We start from the raw sequence: 21105 nt of genomic DNA, 5'->3' as shown, positions 1-21105 counted from the left end.
TGTTCTATGTCTTTCAGGTGAAGAGCAGCGCATATGCTGCTGCCAGCCCGCCCTAATGGGGAATTGAAATACAAAAAAGGAAAAAAAACCCTATTTGTGCACATTAATAGGAGGTGTGTCCACCCTTTACCTTTATACCAGTTTGAACTCTGCTGGGGACACTTTAAATGAGGTGCTTATATGTCTGTGGAGGAATGCCAGCCCATTTTTCTCACGAGCCAACCCTGGGGTTTGGAGCGATGTCGACGGTCTGCCGCAACCCAAAGCTGTCCCACTGGGTTCTGTTCGGGAGTCTGGGCTGGCCAGGCCATTTGTTATCGTCCACAAATCTTCGCCTCATATATGCTACTTTATGACACGGTGCATTCTCATGCTGATTCAAATAATGATCATCTCAGAACCGTTAATACCTTCTACATTTAGCGTTTTGTTAAGCGTAATAAGGGACAACATCCTAACCACGAAAAACAACCTCATCCAGTAACACTGCCTCCTTCGAGCTTTAGTGTTTCCTACGCATTCGCCACACAAAATCCCTACGATTGAATTTTCACAGAGTACAGCGTGGTTCATTACTCCAAAGCCCTCGTTTCTAGTATACCACTGGGTAGTGGTCTCGCTCTTTACAACATTTCGAGCGTACACTACTGGCCATTAAAATTGCTACACCACAAAGATGAGGTGCTACAGACGCGAAATTTAATCTACAGGAAGAAGATGCTGTGATATGCAAATGATTAGCTTTTCGGAGCATTCACACAAGGTTGGCGCCGGTGGCGACACCTACAACGTGCTCACATGAGGAAAGTTTCCAACCGATTTCTCATACACAAACAGCAGTTGACCGGCGTTGCCTGGTGAAACGTTGTTGTGATGCCTCGTGTAAGGAGGAGAAATGGGTACCATCACCTTTCCGTCTTTCATATAGGTCGGATTGTAGCCTGTCCCGATTGCGGTTTATCGTATCGCGACATTACTGCTCGCGTTGGTCGAGATCCAATGACTGTTAGCAGAATATGGAATCGGTGGGTTCAGGAGGGTAATACGGAACGCCGTGCTGGATCCCAACGGCCTCATATCACTAGCAGTCGAGATGACAGGCATCTTATCCGCATGGCTGTAACGGATCGTGCAGCCACGTCTCGATCCCTGAGTCAACAGATGGGGACGTTTGCAAGACAACAACCATCTGCACGAACAGTTCGACGACGTTTGCTGCAGCATGGAGACGTTGGCTGCGGCTACCCTTGACGCTGCATCACAGGCAGGAGCGCCTGCGATGGTGTACTCAACGACGAACCTTGGTGCACGAATGGCAAAACGTCATTTTTTTGGATGAATGCAGGTTCTGTTTGCGTTATTACGGCCAGAGGTGGTTGTTCTGGGTACTGATTTCTCAGGACCTATGCACCCAAATTGCGTGAAAACGCAATCACATGTCAGTTATAGTATAATATATTTGTCCAATCAATACCCGTTTATCATCTGCATTTCTTCTTGGTGTAGCAGTTTTAATGACCGGTAGTGTAGCTTGGCATTTACTGCAGAAATATGTGGCTTCTGAGGAGCTGTTAGATCGTTGTATTCCATTGTTTTTAAGTAATTATGCACAATCATTGTGGAAGCTGGATTGCTGATGGCACTTACGAGCTCACCAGTGATTAATCCTCTGAATTTATACAGTTTTTTACAACCATCCCCCTAATACTCAGTGGTCCCTCTCTGTCGGTACATGAGGTCCGCCTGTGGCTCTGACTGTTTCTTCGCGTTCGCACTTCACAGTCACATTCCCAAGATTCGACTTGGGCAGCTTTAGAAGGGCTGAAATGTTCCAGATGGACACCCCACGACTGGTTCACGTTCGAAGTCGCAGAGCTCTCTTGGACGACCGATTCTGCTGTTACTGAATCTCCATAGACGACACAATACTCCACGCCTTCTTTAATACTGACGGGTCCGCCTCTCGTGACATCTATTGGGCGATTCCGCATTTCGTACGGGTGACGCCATTGTCCAGATACTGTGCGTAGATAAATATATTAGGTTTGTTTATAAATAAATAAATCTTCTGCTACCAGTCACGATTTTTCTTTATTTTACTATTCGCGACCGACGCGTTTCGAGAAATAATTCCCATTTTCAAGTGCGTTTTTTATGTGTGTTAAGCCATTTCTTTTGATGTTGTCAGTGTGTGTGAGTCTGCTTCATTTTGTTGACTTTTACTGTAATACGTAAGAAACGCGATTTTTAGTTGGGTATCAAATCTTTCTGTGAGGTTAGTGGCTAAAGTTTGAGAACAATTTGTACTTACAGTTTTCTAATGGTCCATTTGTGTAGAGTCTCACACACACTTAACATCATACACAACTTGTACACTTTACACATCGAAAATATCTTATACAAACAAAACAGTTACAAAGATCTTCTTACAGGTAGTTCACAGAGATAACATTATAGGTCTTCCACAGATTATGATATGCTTTTGTACAGAGGTTATTTATCTTAACAATTTGGCTTATGAATTATTTATATTGATTTTTCAGTTTTGCTTATTTCTATGTTTTACTATTTTTATTTAAGTATATTATCGAAACATCTGAAGAAATTCACTGATTCACTTTCAAGTTTTTCATTTAATATTTTATCTTCATATTTTCTGTAATGTGAATATATCTCCAGTTCTTCAAGCAAATCCATTTTATGTCCTTTATTTAGTCGGTGGAGTACTTTGACATTTTGCTCTATTTTTCCAATTGGGTGTCCTGTATTATGTATGTGTGTTGCTATTGCTGATGTAGTGTGTTTGTTGTGTGTGTATGCTCTAATGTGCTCTGTGTACCTGGTGTTGATATTTCGGCCTGTTTGTCCTATGTAGAACAACTAAAAATCGCGTTTCTTATGTATTACAGTAAAAGTCAACAAAATGAAGCAGACTCACACACACTGACAACATCAAAAGAAATGGCTTAACACACATAAAAAACGCACTTGAAAATGGGAATTATTTCTCGAAACGCGTCGTGCGAATAGTAAAATAAAGAAAAACCGTGACTGGTAGCAGAAGATTTATTTATTTATGAACAAACCTATTATATCTACAGTCGCAGGCTTTCAAAAACCATTTATAATGGATCAAATCAGATAAATATACTGTTGGATGAAATAGTTAACCTTAGTGCAAAAACTGTTGAGTTCGACTAATTCGTCGGCCACTGAAGCTTTGTCGCTGTATCTTTTGGCTTACCTGTGTATGAGTAACAACGGATGTAGCAGGCACCGTGTAACTCACAATTCACGAGCTCGGTCCAATGTAGAACGGAATTTAGGAACCTGAGATTTCTTCTACAAAGAAGATGCCAGTGACTTCGAAAATGAAGTAAACATATTTCACTCGTTAGTGCAACCATAATGTTTCTAAATGTATGCAGTCCAATGTTTTATTAACCTGCGCACTGTGGGCTTCTCTAGTTCTGCAGCTGGACTATTTGTAGTCACGTTTGCCATTCTCATACTAAACCTTAAAAAGGACTCGGTTTCACGATATGCGGCGTTTCATCGCTGGGTGAGAGAGTTTACGTTGTTACCTCGCAACCCAACGGCACGGAACTCGAAACTGTGGTACCTCGTTGTTAAACTCAACACCAAGCACAAAGTTCACACGCTCAGTTCACAGCACGACACTGGAGCGAAATTTGTCGGCGGTTGGGCTCCAGGTTAGCGCAACAGGCGGTCCACCCGTGCCATGAGTGCCAAAGCAACTAATTAGCTGAGTCAACGCTGTTAGTGCCCAAGTCTCAGCTACCGATCGTTCTATAGAAATGGGAATATCTTTTTGTCTGTATTAGGGAGAATTCAGGTTCTTCTGTAGATCGAGAAGAAGAAAAAAAAAACATTCATCTGCTACGATTAATGACATAAAAAAATTAACTACTCTCGCATTCTAACAGTAAAGTATCGTTTCAAAATGAGATAAGCAAAATTCAAGTTGCTTGAGAAGGAAACTGGCATACATGGAGCAGTATATACTCTGCATGCAAATAAGGTTTTCGTGGTGTGACGATGCAATAAACTCTTCTTCGGTTTCTTGTCTCGATTCGCGATGTGCCCGCCGCGTGTAGAAAGACATATGTCCCGTCCTTAGATTTTATGGCTGTTCTGGCAGCTAAGAGAGCTCAGGAAAGGGATGGACAAAAATATAGGAACATCGCGAGAAATGCGTGCTTGAACATGCTGTAAATGCAGATGCTAGCCAAGCGTACAAATTGCGCTGTCGTATTGTACCGCGATCGGCACATGTGCAGAGTTCTCAGCACGTTGGAAGTGTCGGTTGTTATCAGAAAAGTGTCCAGTGTAGCCGTGAGTGAATTATATCGGAGCAAAGTCATGTATAACGTGAGAAAATTGTTTCTGCTCGTATGGTGGGAGCTTCCGTAAACAAAAGAGAGCCGAAGTGTATGGTGTTTCAAGAGGCACAATATCGAAGATTTAAACCGCGTACACGAAAAGCGGAAAAACGTCATCCGCTAAATGATATCGTTCACGAAAGTGTGTGTTGAATGACCGCGACGAAATGTCATTGAAAACGATTGTGACGAAAAATAAGACGACGACAGCAACAAAAGTCATTGCAGAACTGAACTTCGCACTCGCGAACCCCACCAGCGCAAAAAAAAGAGAAAATAAGTGGGCTCCGTGAGCTCTCAATTGCCAGGCCAGCTGAATTCGACTTCTGGTCAAGCGTATGTCTCAAGAGAGAAACGTGGAGTGGCTTCAGTGATGATTTATTCCCCCCCCCCCCCCCCCCGTTTTCTCTGGAACTCCCTTTACTTCCGAGGACTGTGTGACAATTTTGGCTGATCAGGTCGATCCCGTGGTACTTTATTCGTTCCCCAGCGGTGGCGCTGTGTTTCAAGGGGACAGGGCCCCTGTTTACAGAGCTCACATCGTCCAGGACTGGTTTTGTGATCACTGAGACGAACTGTCTCGTCTCTCCTGCCATCGCAGTCACCAGACCTCATTGCTTTTGAGCCTTTGTGGTCTGCTTTGGAGGGAACGGTACGTGATCGCTATCCTCTTGAACTTTCCAATATTTTTCAGGAACAATGGTATAAGATCCCCTTTAAAACCTTTTGAAAGTCAGAGGGGCTCTAACATCGTATTCGGCTTGTGATATGTTGTGTCTTCGGCCTTTCCATATTTCTGCCCACCCTCTGTACATTCACAACGAATGACGATATCGAGGTATAGTTTCCGCTAAGCTATGGCGGAAAATATGGTGAATTTTCTGACGTACGAAATTCATTTGCAACGCTTGTAACTGGCAAATTACGACACAATTTTTTTTTTAAATTTATGAAGCACACGACAGTCGAAAAAGAAGGTATGATTTTTGATCGTAGTGAATGCCGTAAAACTGTTAGAGTGCCACTAGGGTCAGTCAAGAGAGTATTCTGTGACTACTACATTCCAACGCAATTTCCTCATACTACTCTGTCAACAGCTACATAACAATGATTTTCTTAGTGATGTCTACGAAAATTACAAATTAGTGTGGCTTTTCTATGCATGTTTTTGATAACGAATGAACAATCGTTTACAGACCATTGGAAAATCAATCTAACAAAATGCACAGATGGTTAGTTGCAAAGCCTGGATGACTAGGGGGACTGGGCAAACAAATGCTTTTGTCTCTCCATGTGTGGTTTGGCCTTTTCAGGAGCCGCTTCATTAGTCCCTGTTTTACTGAGGTGACTCTAAGTAGCCACAGTCATCAACAGTTACTAGGAGACTCGCTGCCACAATTATTGGAAAACATCCCACTGAACATGAGACAATACACGAGGTGCAGCTGATCCCGGAGGAGGTTCGAGTCCTCCCTCGGGCATGGGTGTGTGTGTGTTTGTCCTTAGGATAATTTAGGTTAAGTAATGTGTAAGCTTAGGGACTGATGACCTTAGCAGTTAAGTCCCATAAGATTTCACGCACGCACAATACACGAGAAGTTGTTTGATGGGTTCTATTGGTTACATCACGCATGGACAGGTCTTCGGACGCCGATTTTTATTTACTTTAATGGCACTGTGAATAGCTGCTATAGCACCGATACCTGTCAATACAAGGGACTGCTGACAGTGGAGCACAACAGCGAAATTGGTCGCATTTAAAAAAGTAGATACAAGCAACACCGCTGACGGTGTTGTGGTTACCTCTTATGCATTCATCAGCCATAGTCCGACTATCCGTCTTAGGTTCAGGATGGATATCTGAAAATAAAGCAATATATGTGGTACCAACATGGAAGATCTGCTATCCATTACACACACGTAGTTCAGACCCTAGCAGATTGAAGATCGTTGAATCTGTCGTTTGCGAAACACAAAATGACCTTCGGACGTGCTTAGAGCCTGCAAAGACAATATCACAAACGCGCTTCTCAACACACTAGTGGATGACTTCCTGAAACGCCTGACAGAAGACTCAATTGAACAAGTCACTGACGAAGAAGACGAGGAACGAGGCCATTTCTTGAACGAGTACTTTACTGTTGCAGAATTCAGCAGAGCCCTGTTATCTGGGAAGGTTAGTACCTCATGGTTTGACAATATGGCTCAAATGGTTCAAATGACTCTGAGCACTATGCGACTTAACTTCTCAGGTCATCAGTCGCCTAGAACTTAGCACTAATTAAACCTAACTAAGGACATCACACACATCCATGCCCGAGGCAGGATTCGAACGTGCGACCGTAGCGGTCGCTCGGCTCCAGACTGTAGCGCCCAGAACCGCACGGCCACTCCAGCAGGCCTTTGACAATATACACTGAAAAGAAAACGCGTTGTGATCACCTGCTTAACAGCTTGTTTGTCCGTCTTTGGGACGAAATGCATCAGTGATTTTGCATATCAGGGATCCGGCAGTTTGTAGCTAGGTTTGTGGACGTGTGTGGCATTAAATCTCTAGGCACGGGTCACGTAATCCTCGTAAATAAGGGGCCACTGATTTGCGCACGTGGTGATGGCACCCAATAGTGACCCAGATGGGTTCCATAGGATTTACACAAGGCGAGTTTGGTCGCCGAGACAGCAACTCTTAGGTCACTATACTGCTCTTCAAACCTCTGTAGCACGGTTCTGACAATTACACTGTTGAAAGATGACATCGCCGTCGAGGAAGACGTCAAGCATGAAGGGATGCAGATGGTTCGCAGCTGCCAGCATGCCTTCGGTTAGTACCACAGGTGTCCGCCGCTCGTGGTCTCGCGGTAGCGTTCTCGCTTCCCGAGCACGGGGTCCCGGGTTCGATTCCCGGCGGGGTCAGGGATTTTCACCTGCCTCGAGATGACTGGGTGTTTGTGTTGTCCTCATCATTTCATCATCATCCAGGAAAGTGGCGAAATTGGACTGAGCAAAGGTTGGGAAATTGTACGGGCGCTGATAACCACGCAGTTGAGCGCCCCACAAACCAAACATCATCATCACATCATCAGTACCACAGGTCCCACGAAAGTGCAGGAAAACGTCCCTCACAGCATAACACTGCTCCCACCAGCGGCCTGCAGCCGTGGCGCGTTCCATGTTTCGAGCCGCCGTTCACCTGAATGACGGCGTTTGTGGAGACGACCATCGACCTAATGAAGCACAAATGTGATTCACCCGAAGATCGGAGACTTTCTACTGATCGACAGTCGAAATCCGGTGGTCAAGTGCTGCCGGCCGCTCTGGCCGAGCGGTTCTGGGTGCTTCAGTCTGGAACGGCGCGATCGCTACGGTCGCAGGTTCGAATCCTGCCTCGGACGTGGATGTGTGTGCTGTCCTTACGTTAGTTAGGTTTAATTAGTAGCCATTTGAACCATTTTGTAGTCCTAAAGCACAGACTGCACATCGATCAGCGAAACGCGATCGAGAATGAGCTGACTCGTGCGCCAATGGAAAGAGAGGGCAGCACCACACCTCCAGGAAGACAGAGAGCCTGTATACAGAGAGAGTGGCCATAGGTGAAGTTGCCCGTGATTGGTTGATTAGCTTTGGCGCCATTTTTCTGCCAAACGTCTCACGCGCTTCCTATGTTCGCCGTGCTTTTGAGTTGAATTGAAGTTCAGAGGACTTTTGGAAACGATTAAAAGGTATTGGAATTATTGAGAGACTTGTTACGCGTTGTGCATGCATGTTCGATTTAGTTGTATATCGTTTTTAGTACGTAATTAGCGTTTGCGATCTTAAATGCGAGTTGAAATAATCAAGCGTTTTGTGATGAAGTTGGTAGGCCTACATGTTTGAAGTAAACACATTAGTAATTGTCAGTATTGTTTTTGACATCTGTATTTCGTTCTGCAGATGTTCGTAAACGATGCCAGGTTGTGCTGCATTTGGTTGTTCCAATAGAGGCGAAGGTGGATTTCGCATGTTAGCATTTCCACCCAATGAAGAAAGACGAAAGCAGTGGGCAGTCGCAGTCAACAGGGCTGACAGAAATCCGATACAAAACAAATGCTATACACTATTTTTTTTATTTACGTTACTTTCATTGCAATATGTCTAGTAAACGAAGTTTAAAGAAGATAAATGCAAGTAACGAATAATTTTTACAGCCACTGTATCAAATGTTCCTGTGCTGTAGATAGTAGGCTTCTATGAGTATATTATAGCTGTAAACAATGGAATTTAACGAATGATTTCGCCATATTGTCTTGTACTTTTGATTCGGTAAGTGTGTACTCCACTACTGGCCATTCAAAAGTCCCACCCGCAGTTTGGCAGAAAAATGGCCGCCGTATCGTCCGGTTGGCCACTCTCTCCCTATACAGGCTCTAGAGGCAGACAGACTTCAGCGGCCCCTGTCAACACTGATTTAACCAGACACCCATCGCTGGTCGGCCCAGTTTGGTCGCAGACTTCGAGAGCATCAGTACTGAGTAATAGGAAGACGTTACTTAGCCTGCGTTCTGCGAGTAGTAAGTGTATAACAGTAATTGCATTTAGGAGTCATAGCAGGCACAAGAAGTTAAGTATCGTTCCTTCCCTTAATAGAGGTAAAGTTTTGTTTTAGTTAGGAAGTATTTTGCACAGACTGCTTTGGATTCCTGCCACCGGCCATCGCAAATTGTTTGCTTCTTTGTTTGCGTCGCTGCTGACTCCCAGAGTAGCCGACACAACAACGTCAAACTTGTCAGTAACCACGAAACCAGCCTTTAATCTACTGTCATATTGTTAGCGAACGTACAAACACTATAAAGGTTGGGTGAACGTGAATTTATGGTCTGTTGAGAACAGAACGAAGTGTCTCCTAGAAAGCTGCTTGCTGTCACACGTGCAGTCCATTTCAGTTGCGGTTTTCACTATGAAATCTGGCGAATTAGCTTACGATGTTTTGAAAAGGCATTAGTAATTAGATTGTCTCCTTTTAAGTGGTGCGCCTGTTTCCAGCGACCTGACGCGATCATTTCTAGTCTCTTAATAACAAACTGAATTCAAATTGTTTTAAAATATTATGCAACTGTAGAGTACGCTCATCATTGTATGTATTATACAAACGTGGAAAACATGTATCTGTTAGGTTTTCTAAGTAATGAAGTAGCTGCCTGCTGCCACGTCGTGGTACTCCGTAACTCAATACAGGGTGTTACAAAAAGGTACGGCCAAACTTTCAGGAAACATTCCTTACACACAAAGAAAGAAAATATGTTATGTGGACATGTGTCCGGAAACGCTTACTTTCCATGTTAGAGCTCATTTTATTACTTCTCTTCAAATCACATTAATCATGGAATGAAAACACACAGCAACAGAACGTACCAGATTGACTTCAAACACTTTGTTACAGGAAATGTTCAAAATGTCCTCCGTTAGCGAGGATACATGCATCCACCCTCCGTTGCATGGAATCCCTGATGCGCTGATGCAGCTCTGGAGAATGGCGTATTGTATCACAGCCGTCCACAATACGAGCACGAAGAGTCTCTACATTTGGTACCGGGGTTGCGTAGACAATAGCTTTCAAATGCCCCCATAAATGAAAGTCAAGAGGGTTGAGGTGAGGAGAGCGTGGAGGCCATGGAATTGGTCCGCCTCTACCAACCCATCGGTCACCGAATCTGTTGTTGAGAAGCGTACGAACACTTCGACTGAAATGTGCAGGAGCTCCGTCGTGCATGAACCACATGTTGTGTCGTACTTGTAAAGGCATATGTTCTAGCAGCACAGGTAGAGTATCCCGTATGAAATCATGATAATGTGCTCGATTGAGCGTAGGTGGACGAAACTAAAATGAGCTCTAACATGGAAATTAAGCGTTTCCAGACACATGTCCACATAACATCTTTTCTTTATTTGTGTGTGAGGAATGTTTCCTGAAAGTTTGGCCGTACCTTTTTGTAACACCCTGTATAGTCCGGTTGACTGCTGTTGGGTCGTGTGCCGTCTGCTATCACCGCAGACAGAGCAAGTAACATTTGTATGCAAAATGTATTGTAACATCGACTTTTGTGAATTGTACCATATGTAGGGTTCAGCCGTCCCCTTAGAAAAATTAAGAATGACCGTGCTGGTAAACTTCTTACGTTATTTGATACAGAGAGAGCTGAGTAAAACTGAACGTACTCAGACATTTCTCTCTTTACTTATTCTGATCATCACTGAACTGACACACAATATTTTTTTACCGCAACGCAATCTGACTTTCAATAATCCCTACAAAAGAATGGCTCTAACTGACAATAACCTATACCTTTCATTAAACACTTACAATAATCTTCGTTACTCGAACTACTGCAATACAGCGAGCGCCAATACTGCCCGCTAAATAAAAGATTCTAACTACTGAAGGCACTAACTACTGATAGGCAGAATTAGCCATCTTTAAAAATTTCCTTTATCTGGCGGACACACGTCCAGATCGTCAGCTTATAGTAACCTCTCAAAACTCTGGCATCTCTCTCTCTCCACATCCACCACTGCTGGCGGCTCACCTCCAACCGCACAACGCTACGCGCTGTTTACATCCAGCTGCCCAACACTACAATAGCGGATATTCCAACAATGCCAACCAGTCACGGACTGAACATAGCGCAGTCAGCGATTTTCATGCAGTGCACTACGTAGCGTTACCAACATAAAACCCTAAACAGCCTACTTACACGGTTTTATCATCGGATGTCTGACGCGCCACTAGCGAGTCTGCTCCAGCGAGGTATGCGTACGTCTGATACGTTTTATTGTACTTTTGACGTTGGATGTTCCATAATTATTTATATCTACATTACAGTTAATTTCCTATGTAGTCAGGGCTATATGACACCTGCTCCACGTACAGTGGCACTAAATTGATGTGAGTCAAGGGTATGTAACACACATATTTTCAAAAATGTTCTTCTAAATGTACGTTGAACATTAGAATGTAAAAGACCGTCAAAAATACTGTTGTAAATTAAAAAAAAAATTATTTCAAGTGTGAAGGTGGCAATTGAAGTTTGCCAAACTAGTCGTTCATATACGTAATTCATGCGATCTGGTCAAATAATACTTCCCCGACCAGAAGATTATATTTTTCAATTAAAGTCTTGTTTACTCTCATGGTAGCGCCAAGTTTAATGATTAAATGAAAGTCTGTGTTTATGTTAACAGCTGGTTTGACTACAGCTTCACGCACTTCTCATTTGCCTCTAAGGACCACACAACGCCCCAGGAAGACTCGAACACATCCTGAAAAGGAAGAGGCCGGCCGGGGTTGCCGATCGGTTCTAGGCGCTACAGTCTGGAACCGCGCGACCGCTACGGTCGCAGGTTCGAATCCTGCCTCGGGTATGGGTGTGTGTGATGTCCTTAGGTTAGTTAGGTTTAAATAGTTCTAGGGGACTGATGACCTCAGAAGTTAAGTCTCATAGTGCTCAGAGCCATCTGAACCATTTTTTGACTAGGGAGAAGTACTGTATCACTCTGGTTCCTCCGCAGCTACCTGTGACGGCGTTGTATTTTGGCTCCTAACGTGGAGCGATGCTGTGTTCGCCTTCTACTGTTGTATGTGTCCTGCTCAAATGGGAAGATAAAGAAATACAAGGGAACATCGACGGCGCACGAAAACATGAAGTGCCGTACAACACGGACCTGTGCTCCGAATGGCTCAGAAGAAATTCACCATTCAGTATTGTTTTTTCGGAAACGCTTAATAGCTTTTATCAGTGCTCAAGTTCAGTACCTTGAGCACTTGATGCGACAGTCACAATAAATGAAAATGATGATATGGCACTGATGACCGGGAGGCCCTGTCTGGGGCAGTTCAGCCGCCGTGTTGGAAATGTTATTTCAGGCGACTCCACATTGTGCGGCTTGCGTGTCGATGACGATGAGAACACACGACGCAGAAAACCTACAACCCGGCCGGGAATCGAACCCGGGCCCGGTGAATGGTAGGCAGACACGTTACCATTCAGCTAAGCAGGTGGGCACAGTCACAACAATAAACACACGAATCATAACTCAGTGAGATGTTTCCTCACATTTGGTACAGTAAGGAAGTTTTTTGTGGAACCTCTTCTCCTGTCGCCGGTGTAGTGGTTTGGGGCGCTATTATCTTGTTACTGTTTGATGATATGTCACATACTTAAGTTCCACACATGTTATGTCGTTAAAGCTTCTTCGAAGGCTCTTTTCAGTGCCATAAAACAGTTCCATTAAAAATGCTTATTCGGTGTCATAGTTTGGAAACCTCTAGAATGAACTGCATTTTGCAGTCAGCAAATACATGAGGTTACCTTTCATTTTATGTGTCATTTTCCCTAGTTACTTAGGGTTTATATCTCCATTTTACGGTTGCCCACCTTTTTATCTGTTCTCTTCCATAATGTTCACCCTTTTTATATCTATGTACCGCCACATTTTCTCCTTTATCTTATTTTAAATGTCTTCTATTGTATAATACACGCCTTTCGGCTGAGGGGCAGCGCCTATGCTGCTGCCAGCCCGCGCCAGATGGGGAATTGAAGTGCAATAAAAAAAAAGCTGCCCCGCAGTCAGTGTTTTTTCTCCTGACGACGATGGTAGAGATAGGCAGCGAAAGCTCGAGTGTTTCGTTCGAAATGTCACGGCTTGTAAACCAAGATGATTTTACTCAAACAAGTAGTAAGTTTGCATTAAACATTCTTTTTATAGACTCTATCGGAGTGGGACCAGTGAAATATAAAAAATTGTTGTGTGAAAGACACTCTATTATTCTGTTATTGTGTTGATATATTTTAGGGTTACCATTTGAAATGTTTCTTCATCATATAAATGTGAGTTCATTTCAATTATCTTGTACCTTTAAGCAATGTCTCGTGTTCATGAATTATTGATGCTTCATGATAACCTTTGCCGACATCAAAATGAAAATAAAAAGGAACAGTGACACCTTTTCGAAGATTCTACGAAATATAAAATAAGATGGAACATATTGTGGACATATCATTTGCTAACGAATGTTACAGGTTTCGTCAGCAAATTGAGCGAGTAATTTAGTGTTTTTTTTTAAATAATAAGGCTACGTGCTTTTCACAGCAGTAAGGACATTTTAATCGAGTCTGAATTGAAGAGAGCAACATTTTCTGTGCATAAGAGTGTTAACAAATCTATGCCTCTTGCGTATTCAGCTAACATGCGTACATACCAATTACTCGAATGATATATTTCCAAAACGTAAAACTTCACTAAATAACGCCTGATATTATGTAGAGGGTGGCGAATGCTCGACGATAAAGCTGTCGAATATCAGATCATCATAATGGTGGTGTACTTGATTATGACGATTATGACAGCCAAATTTTTGTCTAGCGTTATGGAAACGTCTGGTCGCGAAAACTGTCAATGGCCGGGAGAGCCGCGTGCTGACCGCATGCCCCTCCACATCCGCAGCCAGTGACTCCTATCCGGCTGAGGACGACATGGGGCTGGTGGGTACCGTTGGGCCTTCCGAAGTCTGTTTGGATGGAGTTCAGTTTTATTATGGAAATGATCCAGTTTTTCCAGAACAAAACGCGCACATATATTTGTTTGATAAATTAATGCTTACCTAAGTATTCGGCAGTGTGACTGAAGTTGATTTCAGCGTTGACTGTTTCAGTTTCCTTCTACAGCTGCATTGCGACAGAGTCCATGAATTCTCGGACGTCCAACCTGCATCTGTTGAAGATGAGAAACAATTTCTGTGTTATTCGGTAATGTGAATTGAGAAGCTAAGTCAAAGTTACTTTGTATGATTCACACTATAAGTTTCACTTAATTCCGCGAAATTAAACATAATTAACGTTGTCTTTGTTATAGACAAACACATATACCAATTGACGAGCAATAGATACCTTGCGGAACAAGGAGCGAATACAGATTTGAACAAGATAGCTCATTATTTCAGAGAACAGTTTACTATAATATCGGCAGGAAATATGTTCCCTTAAGTTTTATTGCGTATACAAGAACCATACCGGACATTTGGTCGATTTTTTCGAAAAGAATTGACGAACTGACTCACAAGGACAGTATACTGATCAGACATTTTACGATCAAATCTTTGTAAATGAAGGACGAGAAAGCACCTCCGCTGTAAATGATATACCACCCAAATTTACTCCATTTTGCCAACACTGTGATGTTTATTTTCACAGACAGGTTGAAATTTTCATGAAAAAAAAATTGAGACTGCTCCTGACTGATTTAAGACTAACAGAGAAATAGCTGCGAGGGAAAATTCCACAAAAATACATTCTTTAATTCTGCATCTTTTTAGTGCACCTACATTCACAGCAGTGATCAAATACGCGCGGATCGCATCGAAGGTGGTAAAAGAAAAAACAATTTTTTTGAATCTAAATGAACTATCTTTTCTGGTATCGCAGCTTTAAAACCCGTGTGCTTGCAGGGCAGTACCTTTTGAAATTTTCATGGTGTTTCGGTTGTTTCTGCCACAAATACCATCCGGAATTCTGTTCTAGCACAGCAAATGATGCAAAGAATACCGAGCAAGACAATTCTGTAATCGATTCTGTGAGAAACAGAGTACACGGAAAGACGATTTGCTTTAGCTATTGTTTTAACAATAACATTAAAGTGGTGAGAATGACTATTTTTTAATAATTTTGCATAAAACAAACTGTTTGATGATATTCTAAGGGATGAAATTTAAGAAAAGGTACACGGGTGAGATCTGAACTCATACCACCAGTATGGAGACCGCAAACCTCTGGCACTGCACTACGCTCGCCCTGTCGACACACAATTAACGTTGCAGACATAGGAGGCACTCGTAATAGTTCAACATTGATTTCCTCGCAAACTGGGAGAAGCCTCATTAAAAAGCGCTAGCTAGGTACTCGGGACAGGTCCTTCTATCTCATACGTGCGCCTCGTTAAAATGCGTGATTAACAGGTGTGATGGTCTCCTTGTAAGTTGTGGTTACGCTCTTGATGTCTGCCTAACAGGCAACCTTGCATACTTTGCCGTACCGCGGGATGCAGGGTACCTCACTCGAATGGATTTTCTCTGACCGAAAGACAGTCGCACCACCGGAAAATGAGAGCAGTGAAATTTCGGGAATAAATTTGTCTAGCTAACATATTTAACTTACGGCAAATAATGGAGAAGTGTTATGAGTGGAACAGGGAATTGTATCTATGCTTTATAGATCTATAAAAGGCATATGACCGGGTTCCGAGGAGGAAGTTATTGTCTGTTCTACAAGATTATGGAATAGGAGGCAAACTTTTGCAAGCAATTAAAGGTCTTTACATGGATAGTCAGGCAGCAGTTAGAGTTGACGGTAAATTGAGTTCATGGTTCTGAGTAGTTTCAGGGGTAAGACAAGGCTGCAACCTGTCTCCACTGTTGTTCATATTATTTATGGATCATATGTTGAAAACAATAGACTGGCTGGGTGAGATTAAGATATGTGAACACAAAATAAGCAGTCTTGCATATGCGGATGACTTAGTTGTGATGGCAGATTCGATTGAAAGTTTGCAAAGCAACATTTCAGAGCTAGATCAGAAATGTAAGGATTTTGGTATGAAGATTAGCATCTCCAAAACGGAAGTAATGTCAGTGGGAAAGAAATATAAACAGATTGAGTGGCAAATAGGAGGAACAAAGTTAGAACAGGTGGACGGTTTCAAGTACTTAGGATGCATATTCTCACAGGATGGCAACATAGTGAAAGAACTGGAAGCGAGGTGTAGCAAAGCTAATGCAGTGAGCGCTCAGCTACGATCTACTCTCTTCTGCAAGAAGGAAGTCAGTACCAAGACTAAGTTATCTGTGCACCGTTCAATCTTTCGACCAACTTTGTTGTATGGGAGCGAAAGCTGGGTGGATTCAGGCGACCTTATCAACAAAGTTGAGGTTACGGATATGAAAGTAGCTAGGATGATTGCAGGTACTAGTAGATGGGAACAATGGCAGGAGGGTGTCCACAATGAGGAAATCAAAGAAAAACTGGGAATGAACTCTATAAATGTAGCAGTCAGGGCGAATAGGCTTAGATGGTGGGGTCATGTTACACGCATGGGAGAAGCAAGGTTACCCAAGAGACTCATGGATTCAGCAGTAGAGGGTAGGAGGAGTCGGGGCAGACCGAGGAGAAGGTACCTGGATTCGGTTGAGAATGATTTTGAAGTAATAGGTATAACATCAGAAGAGGCACCAATGTTAGCACTGAATAGGGGATCATGGAGGAACTGTATAAGGGGGGTTATGCTCCAGACTGAACGCTGAAAGGCAGAATCAGTCTTAAATGATGATGATGATGAACATATTTAACTGATTAACATTCCTCGGTCACAGGTTTGACGTAAGAGCGAGATAAATCATTGCAAATGTGAAATACTGGGTACATTAATAATCGGAATGTTGAATGCAGGCATGAAAACGTGCATGCATTGCGTTGTGCAGGTGTCGGATGTCAGTTTCGGGAATGTGATTACACGCCTGTTGCGTTTGGTCGGTCAGTACAGTAACGGTTAACGCTATTTATTGATGACGCGAGAGTTGTCATCCGATGGTGTCCCGTATGTTATCTATTGGAGACGGATCTTGTGACTGAGCAGGCCATGGCATCATGTCGATACTCTGTAGGGCGTGTTGGGTTGCAACAGCGGTATGTGGTCAAGCGTTATCCTGTTGGAATACACTCTCTGGAATGCTGTTCGTGAATGGCAGCACAAGAAGTCGAATCACCAGACTACATATGAATTTGTAGTCACTGTGCGTGGGGTAACCACTAGGGTGCTGCTGCTCTCAGACGAAATCGCATCCCAGACCGTAGCTCCAGCTCCAGGTGTAGGTCCAGTGTACCTAGCGCTCAGACTTATTGGTTTCTGTCCCTCAACTGACCTCCTTCTAACCAACAAAGGCCATTAAAGACACCGAGGCAGTAACAGCTTTCATCAGACACCACAACAGACCCCCAGCCCGCCCTCCAATGAGCTCTAGTGTGACACCATTGAAGTCGCAAATGGCGGTGATGTGGGGCAGTAGAATGCACGCTACAGGGTGTCTGGCTCGGAGCTGTAGTAACCAATTTGTAACAGTACGTTGTGTCACTGTGGTACCAGCTGCTACTCAAAGGCTGCTGTTGATGCAGTACGATGCGCCAGATACGTACGCCGAACACAATGGTCTTCTCTCTCGGTAGTGCTACGCGACCGTTCAGAGTCGCTTCTTCTTGAGACCGAACGTTCTCGTGACCACCACTGGAAGCAACCACGTGCAGTGGCCACACTCCTGCCAAGTCTTATGCAGCGTCGCAGAAGGAGCATCCAACTTCTCATAGCCCTATTATACGACCTCGTTGAAACTCAGTGAGTTATTGATAATGAGGTCTTTGTCGCCTTAAAGGCATTCTTGATTAACATCAACTCACACGTTCAACCTCTACATCTACATCTACGTTTATACTCCGCAAGCCACCCAACGGTGTGTGGCGGAGGGCACTTTACGTGCCACTGTCATTACCTGCCTTTCCTGTTCCAGTCGCGTATATTTCGCGGGAAGAACGACTGCCGGAAAGCCTCCGTGCGCGCTCGAATCTCTCTAATTTTACATTCGTGATCTCCTCGGGAGGTATAAGTAGGGGGAAGCAATATATTCGATACCTCATCCAGAAACGCACCCTCTCGAAACCTGGACAGCAAGCTACACCGCGATGCAGAGCGCCTCTCTTGCAGAGTCTGCCACTTGAGTTTGCTAAACATCTCCGTAACGCTATCGCGCTTACCAGATAACCCTGTGACGAAACGCGCCACTCTTCTTTCGATCTTCTCTATCTCTCCTGTCAACCCGACCTGGTACGGATCCCACACTGATGAGAAATACTCAAGTATAGGTCGAACGAGTGTTTTGTAAGCCACCTCCTTTGTTGATGGACTACATTTCCTAAGGACTCTCCCAATGAATCTCAACCTGGCACACGCCTTACCAACAATTAATTTTATTCCACTTCAAATCGTTCCGTACGCATACTCCCAGATATTTTACAGAATTAACTGCTACCAGTGTTTGTTCCGCTATCATATAATCATACAATAACGGATCCTTCTTTCTCCTCAAAGGTAACTATCACTCAGGATCTACAGCGTGCATTTAAAGCAAACCTGATTCACATCATCATATTGGCGCTACTAGTGCCGCTTTATGAGACTGGTGCGAAATTGGAATAGACATCATCTTCCAGATGTAGAAACACACCAACCAAGTTTCTTTTATGTTGCACAGATCCTTCTTGGCGTCGCAATTTTTTTCGTCAGTGTATTTCGATGATCTCTTATTGAAAGCCATGACGTATCCGGTATGAATATTCTCGGTGCGTGTACTGATTTGAAACTTCGTGCCAGATTAAAATTATGTTCGTCACCTGGACTAGAAACTGGGACCTCTCCTTTTCACGGGCAGGTTCTCTACCGAAGGCGCTATCCACGCACGACCCACCAGCTTCCCCATCCCATCCTACCCCTCTTCATATCTTGCGCGGTTAGCAGTTGTGGAAGAAATAAGGAGAGATACTGCTGGAAGTAAGGTTGTGAGGACGCCTCGTGTCTGGATAACTCAGATGGTGGAGCACTCGCCCGCTCAAGGCTAAAGTTCCAGATTCACGTCTCTGTCCGGCACACAGTTTCAGCCGCAGTGATGTTGTCATGGAGATTTCGTAGATCTGACGGACTGTGTACTGAACTACACTGAAGCGTCAAAGAAACTGGTATAGGCATACCAGGCAGAATACGGCGAAGCGGTCTGCAACGCCTATACAAGACAACAAGTGTCTGGCGCAGTTGTTAGATCGGTTACTGCTGCTACGATGGCAGGTTACCAAGATGTAAGTGAGTCTAAACGTGGTGCTATAGTCGACGCAAGAGCGATGGGACACAGCGCCTCCGAGGTAGTGATGGAGTGGGGATTTTCCCGTACGACCATTTTACGAGCGTACCGTGAATATCAGGAATCCGGCAAATCATTAAATCTTCGGCATCGCTGCGCCCAGAAAAAGATCCTGCAAGAACTGGGAGAACGATGCCTGAAGAGAATCGTTCAACGTGACGGAAGTGGAACCCTTCCGCAAATTGCTGCAGATTTCAATGGTGGGCCATCAACAAGTGCATAGGTCCAAATCATTCAACGAAACATCATCGATACGGGCTTTGGGAGCCGAAGGCTCATGTACCATTGATTACTGCAAGACACAAAAAGGCTTTACGTCTCGGCTGGGCCTGTCAACGCCGACATTGGACCGTTGAATGACAGGAAACATGTTGCCTGTTCGGACGAGCCTCGTTTCAAATTGTATCGAGCCGATGGACGTGTACGGCTATGGAGAGAACTTCATGATTCTATGGACCGTGCATGTCAGCAGCGAACTGCTCAAGCTGGTGGAGGCTCTGTAATATTGTGGGGCGTGTGCAGTTGGAGTGATATGGAACCCCTGATACTTCTAGATACGACTCTGACAGGTGACAAGTACGTAAGCATCCTGTCAGATCACCTGCGTCCATTCATATCCATTGTGCATTTCGACGGACTTGGGCAATTCCAGTACGACAACGCGACACCCCACACGTCTAGAATGGTTACAGAGTGGCTCCAGAAACACTGTTCTGAGTTTAAACACTTCCGCTGGCCACCAAACTCCCCAGACATGAACATATTGAGCGAATGTGAAATGCCTTGCAACGTGCTATTGGGAAGAGATCTTCACCCCCTCGTACTCTTACGGATTTATGGACAACTCTGCACGATTCATGGTGTCAATTTCCTCCAGCACTACTTTAGACATTAGTCGAGTCCATGCCACATCGTGTTGTGGCACTTCCGCGTGATCGCGGGAGCCCTATACGATATTAGTCAGTTGTACCAGTTTCTTTGGTTCTTCAGTGTCATAAAACTGAGAGCAACTGAACTGTTGTGTTGAAATGACAGCATTTCCGTCATCAGAGGTTACGTAATGGTTCAGCGTTTCGCAGGGATGGGGTGTCGTAAAACTCACTGTTCTTTCCATTCATCATATCCTGAAATTCTTCTTCACTTTCACTAAAGATATAAATGTCATCAGCAAATCCTATCCTCGATATCCTGACACCCTGAGTTATAATGCCACTCCTGAACATTTCTTTTATTTGCATCATTGCTTCTTTGATTTATAGAGTGCACAATAGAGGCTAAAACTACATCCCTGTCTTTTACCCTTTCGGAACGGGCACCTCCTTCTTGGTGTAACACCTCCGTTTTTTATCCCGACCTGATCTGATCGAATAGCAGCCCAATATTTACTATTAACATGACCGTGAACCTAATGGGGCTGGTAATCGTTATTGACTGCTACGGAAGTTGTTACTTTCCTGTCCGTTCTGCTCAATACTATAATACTGAATGTCTGGTAATGAGGAACACCAACACAGTTTTACTAATTACGAACTTATATTCTTCTGAAAACACAAAAAAAGGAGATAGCCACTGCCTTCGTCATACATATCTAATCACGGCTAATCGCAGCACAGGCTTTCTTCATTTTCCATTATCGTCACACGCTAATCCATCACTGCATCCAACACTGCAGTCCAAGGTTAGGCCGGCGCGGAGACGCGAAACCAAATATCGGCACTA

The 21105-nt window shown here is 43.9% G+C and overlaps 1 protein-coding gene across 2 annotated transcripts in view; it reads right to left on the bottom strand.

The window, feature by feature from the left end:
* LOC126094726 (transient receptor potential protein) overlaps positions 1 to 21105 on the bottom strand; it is a 412416-nt gene that overhangs the window by 286928 nt on the left and 104383 nt on the right. For both annotated transcript variants that reach the window (XM_049909269.1, XM_049909268.1), the window contains exon 2: positions 14038 to 14147. The gene's annotated coding sequence lies outside the window, so the exon portion shown is untranslated. The remainder of the gene's footprint in view (positions 1 to 14037; positions 14148 to 21105) is intronic.

The sequence above is a fragment of the Schistocerca cancellata genome, chromosome 8 (assembly GCF_023864275.1).
Source record: "Schistocerca cancellata isolate TAMUIC-IGC-003103 chromosome 8, iqSchCanc2.1, whole genome shotgun sequence".
NCBI lineage: Eukaryota > Metazoa > Arthropoda > Insecta > Orthoptera > Acrididae > Schistocerca > Schistocerca cancellata.
Note: the sequence above shows the minus strand (reverse complement) of the source record. Positions and strands in the feature narration are given on the sequence as shown.